The sequence below is a fragment of the Gymnoscopelus microlampas genome, assembly GCF_963454915.1.
Source record: "Gymnoscopelus microlampas genome assembly, chromosome: 16".
Lineage (NCBI taxonomy): Eukaryota > Metazoa > Chordata > Actinopteri > Myctophiformes > Myctophidae > Gymnoscopelus > Gymnoscopelus microlampas.
Genome location: NC_139953.1, coordinates 27,229,335 through 27,242,820, shown reverse-complemented (window position 1 = coordinate 27,242,820; position 13,486 = coordinate 27,229,335).

The following is a 13,486-nucleotide window of genomic DNA, read 5'->3' as shown; positions in this document are numbered from 1 at the left end:
AACGTTTATGTAGATGTATGGACCAAAAAGTGGGAAAGTGCAAACACCAGGTTGAAGTTCATATATGATATGACTATCATGTATCAGGGCTAGTACACATGATGCTGTGTTTATTTGTGGTTTCACTGTGGTGCCATCATTTCCACACAAGAGGGCGCCACAGTCCAAATTGAATAACATCAATGGGTCATGATGCAAAACGGGGTTTATATCTAACCCGTTGTCTATATAATAGTTATTATTATTTCTTCAAACGTAACGTATTAGTATTATCGGGGTATTTTCTCAGTAAATACCTCAATAACGAGGGGAGAAATCTTTCAGTGTCATTTGCCAAGAACAGATCAGATTGATTGATTGATTGATTGAATACTTTATTAACAGTTTGCAAAAAAAAAGCACAGAGGTACAGATTCATACAAAAGGATGCTAAAAGGATAACCCAAGAAAGCATATGGATTGTTTCCATTGGGGTTCTGTGTATTCAATTCATCGAAACATTTAAAGACAAACAATAATATACAATAAATATGCAAAAAATATCATATAAGTCGAGTAGTAATCAAAAATATAGCGACACCATATTTTACTACGATGTATAGTCTACAAATACGCTATTATGCTGTTGCAACCGAGGCGTGACATGATTGGCTACCTCTCATGAATATTAATGTAACGGTTACGCAATCTATCGTGAGGGGTGTGTGGGCAACATGTGTAGGCTACTGGTGGTCAACAGATGTCAGGCCAGCACCGCATGGCCCCTTTTCCATGGGAATATATTTAGTGGTGGAAAGTAACTAAGTAGGCCTACCATTTACTCACGTGCTGTACTTGCAGTGCCGGCTTAATGTAAGGACTTTAGGTGCTTCAGCACAGGGCACCAACCTTGGGAGGGGGGGCACCAAACAGAGGGGACAAAGTGAAAGAAGACTCGACTATCGCCGCAAGAGCGCCGACATTTAGAAGCAGGCTGCTGAAGGAGAGCTAAAGCGATGAAATGTGCCAGTGAAGTGTACATTTTCCGTGCTGCCGTGTAAAAGCCAATGTGAACACAGCAGCAGGCAGCTTTTCTGATTCACCGTACCACTTGTCTGTCAGCGTAGGTGACAGACAGGTTGATGAAGCGAAACCCTGCCTCCTTGGCTGTCGCCTTGGCGATGAGCGTCTTACAACAGCCAGTGGGCTGTACAGTCAGCAACACACCTTCAGGTGGTTTTAACACAACTTGGATCCTTCAAACAGGTGCTTCTTATGAACAGGAAGGAAGACTGTGGCACAAGTGCACACAAGTGCACACTTTCACTTTGACTTGTGTCTAGAAAGTAATTTACTGGAAATCACTTGATCTGCTGTAAACACCCCCCCCCCATCCCCTTTGTGGGCATGTCATAAATGTGTTGCAAGACCATGCTATGTGTGTTTATACATCTGCTTTTTAAATAATATAATACATTATTACACAAAGTTAAATAAGCCCTCGGGTATCTCAAAATATTGAAAGACCAATCAAAAATCGTATTTATAATACCAAACCAAAATACTCAATACTCGGCATGGGGGCTTCTTTTACACAAATGACTGCATCAATTGAGTGTGGCAGGGAGGTGATGAGCCTAGAGCACTGCTGAGGTCGCTTTGACAGCCCTTATTTTTCTTGGAAATAAAGGATGCCCGCAACTGGGTCCCTTCTTTGAATTTCAGGTATAGGCTAGTTACCAGCCCTCTTGCCAAGTCCTGCTGGAAAAAGGGGCACCAGAACGGATTGTAGCACTGGGCACCATGAAGGGTTAATCTGCCCCTGTGTAGTTGAGTACATTTTGAGGTATTTTTTTTACTTTACTGGAGTATTACCAAATTTCAGTACTTTTACTTCTACTCCACTACATCTCAGAGGCAAATATTATACTTTTACTCCACTACAATTATTTGAAAGGTTGAAAACTTTATTTACTAGTTACTTTGTATACTTTACAGTATTGATACTTTTACTAAATGAAGTACCAAATTGTAGTACTTTTTCCATCACTGCATGGGAATATATTCAGTTGATAATCTTGTGAGAGTGAAACCCTATATTAAAGTGGAAAATGCTGAGTAAATGTTCTTGAGTCAAAGTAGGTTACAGCACAGAAGTCTTACAAAAGCCTCGGGGAACACAATATTTACCAAGCCTATCATACAAGAACCTGACTGATAATGAAGTCTGTGTTTACAGTTCTTACATATCTGTACGTACATATCCTTGGGGAATGTTCTTACAGAGCTAATGTCCCATGATCTTTGAAAAGCTCCTGGCATAGGTTATTGAAGTAAAAGCGAAAAGAAAGAAAGAACAAAATCTTACTTCAAGTTCAATTGTATAGCCATATGTTGGCTATATGAAAATGTTCCTGGCACCAGTACTTTGGTCTGATGGAAAAGCAAAAAAGGACTTAACTGAGTTTTTTGTAAACCTCAAGGTGTCCAGTAAACTAATTTTCATGTTCCCAACTTGTCCCAGTAAGAGTCCGTTTGGCATACAACGTGATCTTTGTGGACATCTTGGACTTATGACGAAGTCTTGGACTTCTGACGTTTGAACATACAGAGACAAATTACCAAATTGTTCTGTGTAATTTTGGCATAGGAAATCAAGTGAAGCCAATTTCCATGCCCTGTTGCAAGTCATTCAGCCTGAAGTATGCCAATCATCTGCGAGCTACAGCCTGCGGCGAGCTACCAACCGTGTCAGAGCAGAAAGCATGGTTTCTGCACATCTGAAGGCATACAGCTGTGCTTGATTTAATTTAATATCTATAGTGATTTGAAAGTACAAGGTTGTGCCGCTTGTACGGCTTCCCCAAACCTGAGTACAGAAGTGAGAAGCTGAAGGCCAAACTTAAAAGCCATGATATTCATGAGCGGATCACCTTTGCAATCCAGGTGGCAAAGGTTGTATCAACTGTAACCTGGTATACAGTTCCAGCATATTTGTTACAGATGTGGTGACCTATGCATATACGCTTTAACGCTTATGAAGGTAAATATGTTTCAAAATGGAATAGGATGTGAGAATTTGAAGAACAAAAATATTCATATTCAAATATTCACACGCATGAGTTGAATTTGAAGTCATCTTCAAAAAGCGCATGAGACCTTGTGGGACAAATGTGAACTTGTAGGCTATGTTGACATTTTCACTTATAGAAAATATTCACACACCCATGTTCTGAATCAAAGTCACAGAAGCAATATTCAGAAATGTGTACATTAAAAAACACTTGAACCATATTTACATGTTGACTGGGGTCCCCCAGGGTTCTTTATAAGGACTACTAGTATTTCACTCTACACAAAATCTCTTCGCCGAAAACAGCCGATCTACAAGCTCACAACTTGTCACGCTGCGACGTGTCGAATGTTCACCCGAGAATAGGGACGCTTGGGCTCAAGTGCTTAAAGCTGTAAATTTCCTCTTCTACCCTCGATTTGTTTCTGACTGGAATTTGTGTCAGATCCTTTGTCTAGGTGAGACATGACCTTTGATACGATCTACCCGTAAATGTCTCAATAGACTGTCCACTCCTCTGGTGAAAATGTGATCACTTACAACAATGAAAAGACCATTATGTGCTTGAGTGAAGGGATTCCAATGAAGGTCTACTGACAACAAAACAACTTATAGATGTTTTTTTCCAATCAGTAGGTCCTGGCTTGAGAGTTATATAAACGGTAACCATGAGTAACCCTACAAAGAATGAGGGACAGAAAAGCCAAGATGTTTCACTGACTCATAGGGATGCTGGGGTTCAAGTGCTTAAAACTGTACTTTGTAAATTACCTCTTCTACCCCCGATTTGTTTCTGACTGGAATTCGTGTCAGATCCTTTGTCTAGGTGAGACATGACCTTTGATACGATCTAAATGTCTCAAGCGGGGAGACAAAATACAACCACCCCAATTGTATAAGTTATATTGTATTAACATATTCTACCATACAGATTAGACAAATTTACATTTTATTCATTAAAACAAAGTTACATAGTGCCGCTTTAATATTTACATGATTAAAACCGCAAACTTGTAATCAAGTAACTGTTACTGAGGTGGGTGGTGTGTGAGTGGTGTAAATGTTGTGGTAGTACTGTGCAAATGATTTTTGCTGTTGTCTGTACAGTCCTTCGTATCAATTTGCAGTCCTGAACAGTCACCAGCTAAACCAGGTGAAAAAAAGGTGATTACCTCGTGACTTTCCACCTCGGGGGAAACAAGGTAGCCTAATAGAGCCTGCCAGAACACTCAGTGATAAAAGTTCACAAGAGTCTCAGTACGCAGTTGTGGTTGAGATACCATGTGAAGGTGTCTTTGATGTGTATACCAAGAAAACTATCAACAATTTCAACACCAATTGATAGAAATACGAATGTTATTTTCTCTCATCTTTCTGAAGTCAACAATCATTTATTTTGTCTAATCAACATTTAGAGAGGTTGTTATCATGGCACCATATGGATAGGTATTCCACTTCCCTCCTATAGCCTCCCCTGCTATGCCCCATTTTTGTGGCATAGCAGGAGAACAAATTTAGCCCCTTGTTTGAACCAAATCTGGGTTGAACGTGATTAGTGGAGCTTCCTATGGTGTTGTGTTTGTAGACGTCATTGACGTTTTTGAAGTAGTTTGACAGGTACATGGGTCTTTGTGGTGTAGTGTATCTTGTAGACCAGGCCCATTGCCCCTGGCCCCTGACCAGTTTGATTTGGGATGTCTGGAGCCTTGTTTTTAAGGCCTTTGTGGTGCTGGTACCATGAGGTGCATGCAAGTGACTTTGGATGAGTGCTCCTGTTAGAGTCCTAAATATATTCTTACTGACCAGTGAGGAGATCCTGTTCAAAAATCTTGTTCGTTGGTTGACCTTTTGGATTACTTTAGTTGCCATTTTATCACTAGAAAGATCTGCCTCTAAAATGGAACCCAGGTAGGTAATTTCATCTTTTCTTGTGATAACGTTGTCACTCACTTTTACTGTGAAGCCGTCGGCATTGCCGAGGTTAATGCATGCAGTCTTCATTGAGTTAGGGAACACCATTGTGGCACTTACAATGGAGATACAGATATAGAGCTGGGGTTTGTGTTAACCCTAACCCTGAGGGATTAAAACTATCTGCATGTCCTATCATCAATTGTAGAGGTGACAGGATCTATATTTTTGAAACCGATACTGTGGATACAGTATACAGTAGTTACATTGGAACAAAAGGCTGGCGTGAGAATATGGTCTGTGAAAGTCAACATAAATAATACAAATGCAAGATGAGGACAAATCCAGCCGTGGCCCTGACTTTATCCATTGGATTAAAGAGAATAAGATTCCCTCGAGTTGCTGTGAGGCCAATCTGACCCTAAATCAGTGTTTAAGACTTTTTGTAACCCAGGCAATGGATTAAGTTGCGTAACGTGTCGGAAGCTTGAGGCGGATCAGTGACAGTCACAGGGAACGCTGCCAACTTGATGTGACTAGACTGGGAGTTAAAGACACTGCAACTCAGTGAACTGCAGAGCCTGTTTGCACCAGATTAGCGATGTCTGGATTTTCCGCTAAATTCAAGAGTTTTTCTTAAAAGGCCTAACCTCTATGTCTTGAGCTGACACTTATCCTCTTAATTGACCAGAATCTGTTCATCAGAGCCAGGAAGAGGGTGCAGGGATTCTGGGGAAAGTAATTGCTGACACCAATAGCTCCCTGGCCTTCCCCTCCGGCAGGCTCTTCAGATCAATAAGTGTCTAAACAGCCAGGCAGGCACTGGAACACATTTTTCCACACTCTGTCACACTCACAAACCAAATATATTTAACCACATGCACCCTATAGCATCCCTATTCTGGACATGTCATAAAAGGCAAACATGAAAATACGCCAACGTGAAAATAGGCCAACATTTGACGAAAATAGCAGAATGGCTATGTTGTTTTCTTCAGGCTAGAAGCTCACAATGTGTTGTGAGCTTGTAGATCCCAAGTACAGACCCCTGTGGGACAACAGTCAATGAAGTACAGTATGTAGGGTTTAAGTGGTTACAAAATGATGACATAATTATTACCTCTGTTGGGACAGAGTTCACAATTCCATTGCATTTTAATTTTTTATATAAAACTGTAGTGGATTACAGAGTGCAGAGGTTGATTTTATAATACTGATGAGAAATCCTTCCCTAGTCATTGCACATACTCTCAGCCCTAATGGGTGCTTTGATTTTACAGTGCGTGAAGTAATTAAGGAGGCAAGGACAACACTCCAAATTGTCAATTTGGAGGCCTGTCATTGTCTTCCTAATTACTGTTTACTATACTTTAACGATTCAGTACCCAGTTGTTAGAATCGTGAGTTGAGTGCATTGTATCTCATTTTCTACAGTGTGATGTAATAACCAGAAGAGAACCTTAGGTAAGTCAGGTCAGGTCAAAGGCTTCATTGCTAATTTATGGTGCACTGTAGGCCTAAGAATCACTGAATCGTAAACCTCATACATGTGACCCTCCTAACGAGGTAAAAAAATAATGATTTACTGTCCATTCCTCTGGTGAAAATGTGATCACTTACAACAATGAAAAGACCATTATGTGCTTAAGTGAAGGGATTCCAATGAAGGTCTACTGACAACAAAACAACTTATAGATGTTTTTTCCAATCAGTAGGTCCTGGTTTGAGAGTTATATAAACGGTAACCATGAGTAACCCTACAAAGAACGAGGGACAGAAAAGCCAAGATGTTTCACTGACTCACAAGATGGACTGGAAGCCAAATGTGAAAGTGTGACAGATACTGCTGGTCTTTGCATTTCCCTGGAGAGGGGAAGCGGTGGGGGTGGGAGAGGGAGGAAAAGGGAGTGAGGAGGGAGGTGGGGTATGCATTACCGTGGCAACAGGTTTCCATATTCATGAATAACAGCTGCTGTGTGTTTTGCAGTTTCTTGCTCCCAGACTCTCCCACACCGACCACACCATGTCGTCTCCAGTGTTGTTTATATCCGTGGTTTTCTCAAGCATTTTGATGTCAATTTGATATGTATTTAGTTGCGGGCCCCCATTTTATGGGGGACCCCCATATAATTAGTGTTGTTGAAATCTTTCAAGATTATTCCAAATGTTTTTCAAAAGTTTTGGAAAATTGCAGAGCATCGCAACCCATTGGGAGATTGTAGATCGGCTATTTCTTAATAGCCGTATAACATCGGGTTAAAGTGGTTAAACTGATTTTGATGCTATATTAAATAAGTTAGCTGGGGACCCCCTGATACCCCCCCCCCCCCCCCCCCTCCAAAGGACCCCGGGGGGTCCCCAGACCCCACTTATATCAGATCTCTGTCTATGGGCTACGCCTTCAATTCATCCCCATACAAACATCTTTAGACCCGCCCTCTGCCTATCCATCTGATCAAGGACAAAACACTGGTCCTTGGGGGTGTAGAAAGCTCGCTGATTGGCTTGTAGCAGACAGGCAAGCAGACTGAGTGCACTTGTGTAAGGAGGAAGTGTGTTGCATAACAGACCTGGCACATGGAGTGACAATGAATGTCCTGTTCCCAATCCCAAGTGCCCCCTGCTACAATGACTTTTCTTTAAAAGCTTGGTGACAATACCCATACATTCAATTGCACACACAGCCACTGCACTTTCTTTTTGGGGGGTACTGTAGGTGGACTAAACACAACATGTTGGCTTCTTGGAAACACTAATCTTCTCTGAAAGGGGTGGGAACAGCCCTACATCTTATCGCTAAGGCTGCATGTGTGAGTTAATGCAAGTTTACATAATGTGTGTTTGGTTGAGTGGGTGGGCAGCCAGGGGCTGGGGCACAAAGCAGGACATGCATTTTTTTTTAAATCACGAGATGTGTGAATGTTGTTTGTAATTTACACATGGATGTTTGAACGAAGTGTAACATATATATAACATATATGTAACAATATCTTTAGTGCAATCACACTTCCATAATTAACTTTTACACAGGAATATATTATGTCTCCTCTGGTACGAAACCTGGAATGGGTCTGAATCTAATTCAAGTCCAGTATAATACAATATCATCGTCTCCTTCTAAACTGCAGTAGCGACACCTGACTGCATTTCCTGTATGTTAAGAAAGATGGAACCTCTTTAAAATATTAAAGGGTATATCTCTTATGTCAATAATGTACCCTTAAAGAGGTGGTGCCATGGTTTTGCACTTTTTCTGTTTTTCATGTGTCTATGAGGTTGATAGAACTTCATTAAGCCCCCTGGTGGTGTTTTTATGGTATTGTATGTCTTCTCTTTTATGTCATCATGATTTGTGTGCATGGGGATCTCATCTTAAACAAGCTCAGTGCTTAATGAGTCTCCCAGTTTAGTAGACCTTGTATTGTGAATTTGTACTTCCATGTACTGATGTTCTCATGTCTTACTAAACAAAGTACATCAAAACTCTGACTATTTTGAGTTTCTACCTAGAGGCTGAAACCTTGAGGGTCAAACGTGCCAATAGAGAAACAGCGCTTTAGTGACATAGTAAAAATATACCCTCCCCCTCATAATCATAACACAACAGGTGTGGGCATGAGGAGGAGGAGGGACTAGGACAGGTGGGTGGTGCTAAGGTGGTGGAGGAGGTGCTAAGGTGAGAACCAGGTATACTTAATGAACTGGAGGCGTGTCCACATAAAAACATAATTTTAACAATTTCTGTACACTTGTTTGAAAAAAATCTTTCTCCTAGTATAGCCATAATACCTGATGATTATGTTTTTTTGGGGGGGGGATCACTGAAAATCACGGCACCCCGTCTTTAACTGCCTGCAAAAGGTCACACAAAGGAGATACAGACCATCATTTTGAATATTTGAATAGACCTGTATATGCCAAACTGGATGCATATTATGCAATGATGGATTTCAATGGTGTAGAGAAAATCCCAATCACGTGCACAAAATGTCAAGAATAGATAGACTCTTTAATAGTCCATTAGGAAATCATTTTTTTCACCACCTCATAACATGATTTATAATGAGAAACCTGTCATTTAATTTACCTGTGCAAGATTGATTGAAGTTTTTGGTTAAAACAAAAGGTTTTTTGTTTAAAGGTTAAAGCTCTGTATTCTGATAGCAATATAATATGCTATAGAGCAGCAGCAGGGGTTTTCAACTGGTGGTCCATGGACCGTGGTGCATGTGGTCCCTGACCATGCACTCCGTAATGTAGGAAAGTAAAGATTTATTTTTATTATTTCATTTTGGAGAAACTTAGTAACTTGGTATTTGAGGACAGGGGAATTAAAGACATCATTATCAGTGGTTATTTGAGAAGCTCATGCTTCAATTCCCAAAGTACAAGCTTAACTACAAAAGAGGAACAGCTAATTGCCATGTCCACACAGACTCTGTCAAGATATTATGTATGAAACACAGTCCCTTGTGAAGTTCTGGATGAGTTGTCAGGCAGAAGCATGTAAAAAGCAAAATGTATTTTACCTTTTGTAACTACATATCACTGTGAAGGTATTTCCACACTGGCATACCAACTCCAACTTTCTGGACTTACATGGAACCCTAGTTGAGAAACAGTGCACTAAATGACCTGGTGATCTAAGATGACGTGTTTTTATTTCATTTACTGGAAAGTTCTACAGAAAAGGGAGTTAATCTCAAGAAGGGTGGATTGCCTGGTTAAGTCATCATTCATTATTAGTCACTCATACATAAGTTACAAATCATATCAGTTAGCATGAGTTTAAAATAGAAGGTTGGATAAAGTAAGAGAACGGAATATGGGTCTACTCTAGAGCTCAAAAAAGGTGATTCTTTGTCAGGGTGGTGGACCCTGGTTCAGAATCAGTTGAAACCCCCTGCTATAGTGTTTGTTCAGTAACAGGGGTCTCCCTGTCTCTCCAGCTCTTTTATAAACAGAAAACACATTATCAGGTGGGATGCCAGTTTCAGCCTATTAGGATCTATTTATCAGCTTCAATTTGATAGTGTTCCAGTTTCAAATTTGTCTGCTCACTTCTTTGTGTCCCCACTTCCAATTTCACTCAAATGTGTATCCCAACCTGAAAATGCATTTTCTGTTTACTAAAGAGCTGGGGAGACAGGGAGACCCCTGTTACCGAACAAACACTCTATAGCAATGATTGCTAACAGAATATAGAGCTATTTAACACTTATTTTAACAAATATAAATAATTTACTGCACCTTTAATGCATTGGCAATTGTCTCATATTTTTATCTGCCATCTGCAGAGTAAGCAGACAAGACTCAAACAAAGCATGACTCTGCTCTGCAGGTTCTATTGCACCAAGCTCTCCCTACCTCTGTGTCCTTACTCTGCAGAACAGCACACATCCAGGTCACCCTGCCAGCCAGTAATTACTGACTCGTTGAAATTGAAGAAAGCCTATGAAGCATGTGATTTCACACAAGTCATTGTCCTATGCGTTACAGTTTATGGCCTTATCTGCAATTAAGAAAACAGCAGTTTGGGACACATCACCACTGACTGACCTTATACATTGATATGCAGGGGTCATTCTCGTAATGGTACACTTGGTAATTGATGCATTATATTACAGCCTGCTAATTATTTGGTAATTACTCGTGTTCATAAAGTAATTACAGACGTACAATAATGTGGTTATTGGGGGAAAGCATAATAAAGGAGTAACAATTTTGTATAACTGTACATGGTTCCTGTAAACGATTATTGTGTAACACCTTTTCTATTGTGGGATTCTTACTGGGATAAAATAATTATGCTGGGCACAATAATGGGGGGTGTGTGTATACATATCTATTCAGGTGTATGCAATTTCTCCTGCTATAGTTTGTATAGTGATTGAAATGTTTTATTTAGGAAAAAGAACCTTGAGATGTAGCATCTTGTTTTCGAGGGGGTCCTAGACACATGATACATTGTATATGAGACCATCTCTCATTTAAGTGACAGGGATATGGAGGAGTCTTCATTTTCTCTCTGCATACTTATAAGTATCCCAATATACATTTTGCACGGTTACACCACACAAATGTATTTTCATAAATCTATTTGCTCCTGTTCTTTGGATAAAACAAACTGCAAAACTATAATAATCCACATACACAATTATATAAAGGTCAAGTTGGCACACATATAGATATCAGTATTATGTGCACATACAGTACAGTGTTAGCTAAACAAGTAGGCTATATAACACGATTTGTTTTCATTTCATTCCAAATTGCATGAATTGGAGTTAGGCTAGTTTTATGGGGCGGTGTTGGCTCATACAGGCTATAGTCCTGTGGTGTGTTAGCTAAATGACACAGCAATTGCATCAATTGTCTTGTGAATTGTTGCTTTCCACTTCTCCTGAATTCTCTCTCTGTTGATACTCTGTCCTCTTTCTCATCTCGCTGCCCCTGTCTTTCTTGCCTCTTTACTTCACTAATGTTCAAGACTGAAAGGGGTTTGGTATCTACAATCAGTGAAATGTTGTTGTGACATGCTCCGTAGACTGTGCTATCAATAAATATATAAAACAGTAAGAGATAATACTGGGTGTAAAATAACAGCCATTCAAGTCAAGGTGAAAAATAAAGACATAAAAAGTAAGACTTTTTGTAGAAATGTGTACAGAATATGAAGGGAGAATATTCTTTGCAACCTTGAAACACAGAATATGCCATAACTAATATATAGTCTAAGTACAATATGTACAAAGCAGCCTAGAATATGTGCAAATATTGTCCCAAAAAGAAAGAGAATAAAGACAGACACTGTATACTCTGTATATTCAGCAAAAAGGGGTGTTTACAGATTGACGGCCAGCACATTTTTTTCATGTTTTGTTTTGTTTTGTCATGGTTCAGGCAGATATGCTGTATGGCATTTCTGAGTCTCTTCATGGTAACCTTGTGACACCGCCGGAGCTTGCCTGTCTGCATCGGCACAAACTGTTGATTGCTGGGGGTATGTGTGGGTGGGAGGGGTAGCCCTTGTGAGGGAAGAAGAATAGAACCCGCACACTCACATGCTCCACAATAAATTGTAATGACAACCGAGACAGAAATGGAGCACGTGAGTCACTCACATGCTCCATTTCTGTCTCGGACCCACACTCATGGTGAGTGTGGGTTCTATTCTTATTCCTGTGCACCCTGTCTAGCTATGTGTGTAGGCTATTCTATCAGCTTTGTATGGAATTAAAGCTGCCTTATATGTACTGTATGTATAGCCAAACTGTGAACCTAGCATCTGTTTAAATAACATGCTATCTAAAATACATCCTTAACAACAAATTTCAAATGGAAGTCCCCGGCCAAATACATATCAATTCAGGTGTCTGTGATGCAAAATATTTTGAAAACCACATGGTATACAGGTCAATCAAGAAGAGATGAGAGATGATACTAAGGGCTAGTAACTACTAAGGGCCACTATTTCAATTGAAAAACATCATATGATGGGGTTCGTATCACAAAATAATTTACAGTAGGTTTAATAACTGTCCTCTCACCTTGCAGTGAGATGACAAATATGACAGCCATGCTTACAGGAACTGCGGCCATTTCATAACATGTCAGTGGCATTTTGTCTCTCAAATTTGAGGATGAGATGTTGTAGCTGTTTATGTCACATGTTGATTCAATTTCAGTGAAGCCCTATGACATTAGACTATAAGCACTTCTATCAATCTATCAGCTGCCTTGTCCAACCTCAAATGGGTACATGTTCTGCAACAGCAGACCTTTACGTAACTTCATCCCCTTTTATTTGAGCAACTGTATCCTTCACACCGTCACGCTTTAGTTTAAGGCCAAGCAATCTTGAAATACCATCTCTCTCTTTTTTGTCTGTGCTTTGATTCATGCTGACACAACTGACGCACAGTAGTCTAATCCTGGCCAAAAGGTCATAACAGAAAAGCATTGTATCAAGTCTGATTAATAAAGGTCAGCTTTGGTGTCAGTCAGTCAGTGTGTGGAAGCATTTGATGAAGCAAATTAATATTCAGTGCGCAATGAAATTGCTCAGACTCAGATGCATCATGTCAATCATTCAATTTCTGCTACGGTGTATTCTGGGAGTTAGAAGCATATTTGCTTTTGCTGCAGGTCTGAGAGAATATCTAGGAATCCGAAATGTCTATGCTCCAAATGATTCATTTGTTTGAGAACAAAACAAGGAACACCTCATTCCTTTTATGCCATTGACCCATCTATACCTTAGTGGTTTGCCTCCGGAACCATGAATCTCACCAGAAACCCTCCTGTCTAGTTTCTTGTCTCTATCCAATGGAAGAATCTGACAGTTTTGCTCAAAATCGAAAGTATTGGATTAAACTTTTAACATGCGTGGGGTGGTTAGAACATTTTGTTTGTCTTCATTTCCAGACTTCTGAGAGTATTGTGAGTATTATGACTTAGTGGCAGACATGAATGATGAATGAATATGAATCTGACAACATAAGAAGGCTATGACGAATGAGG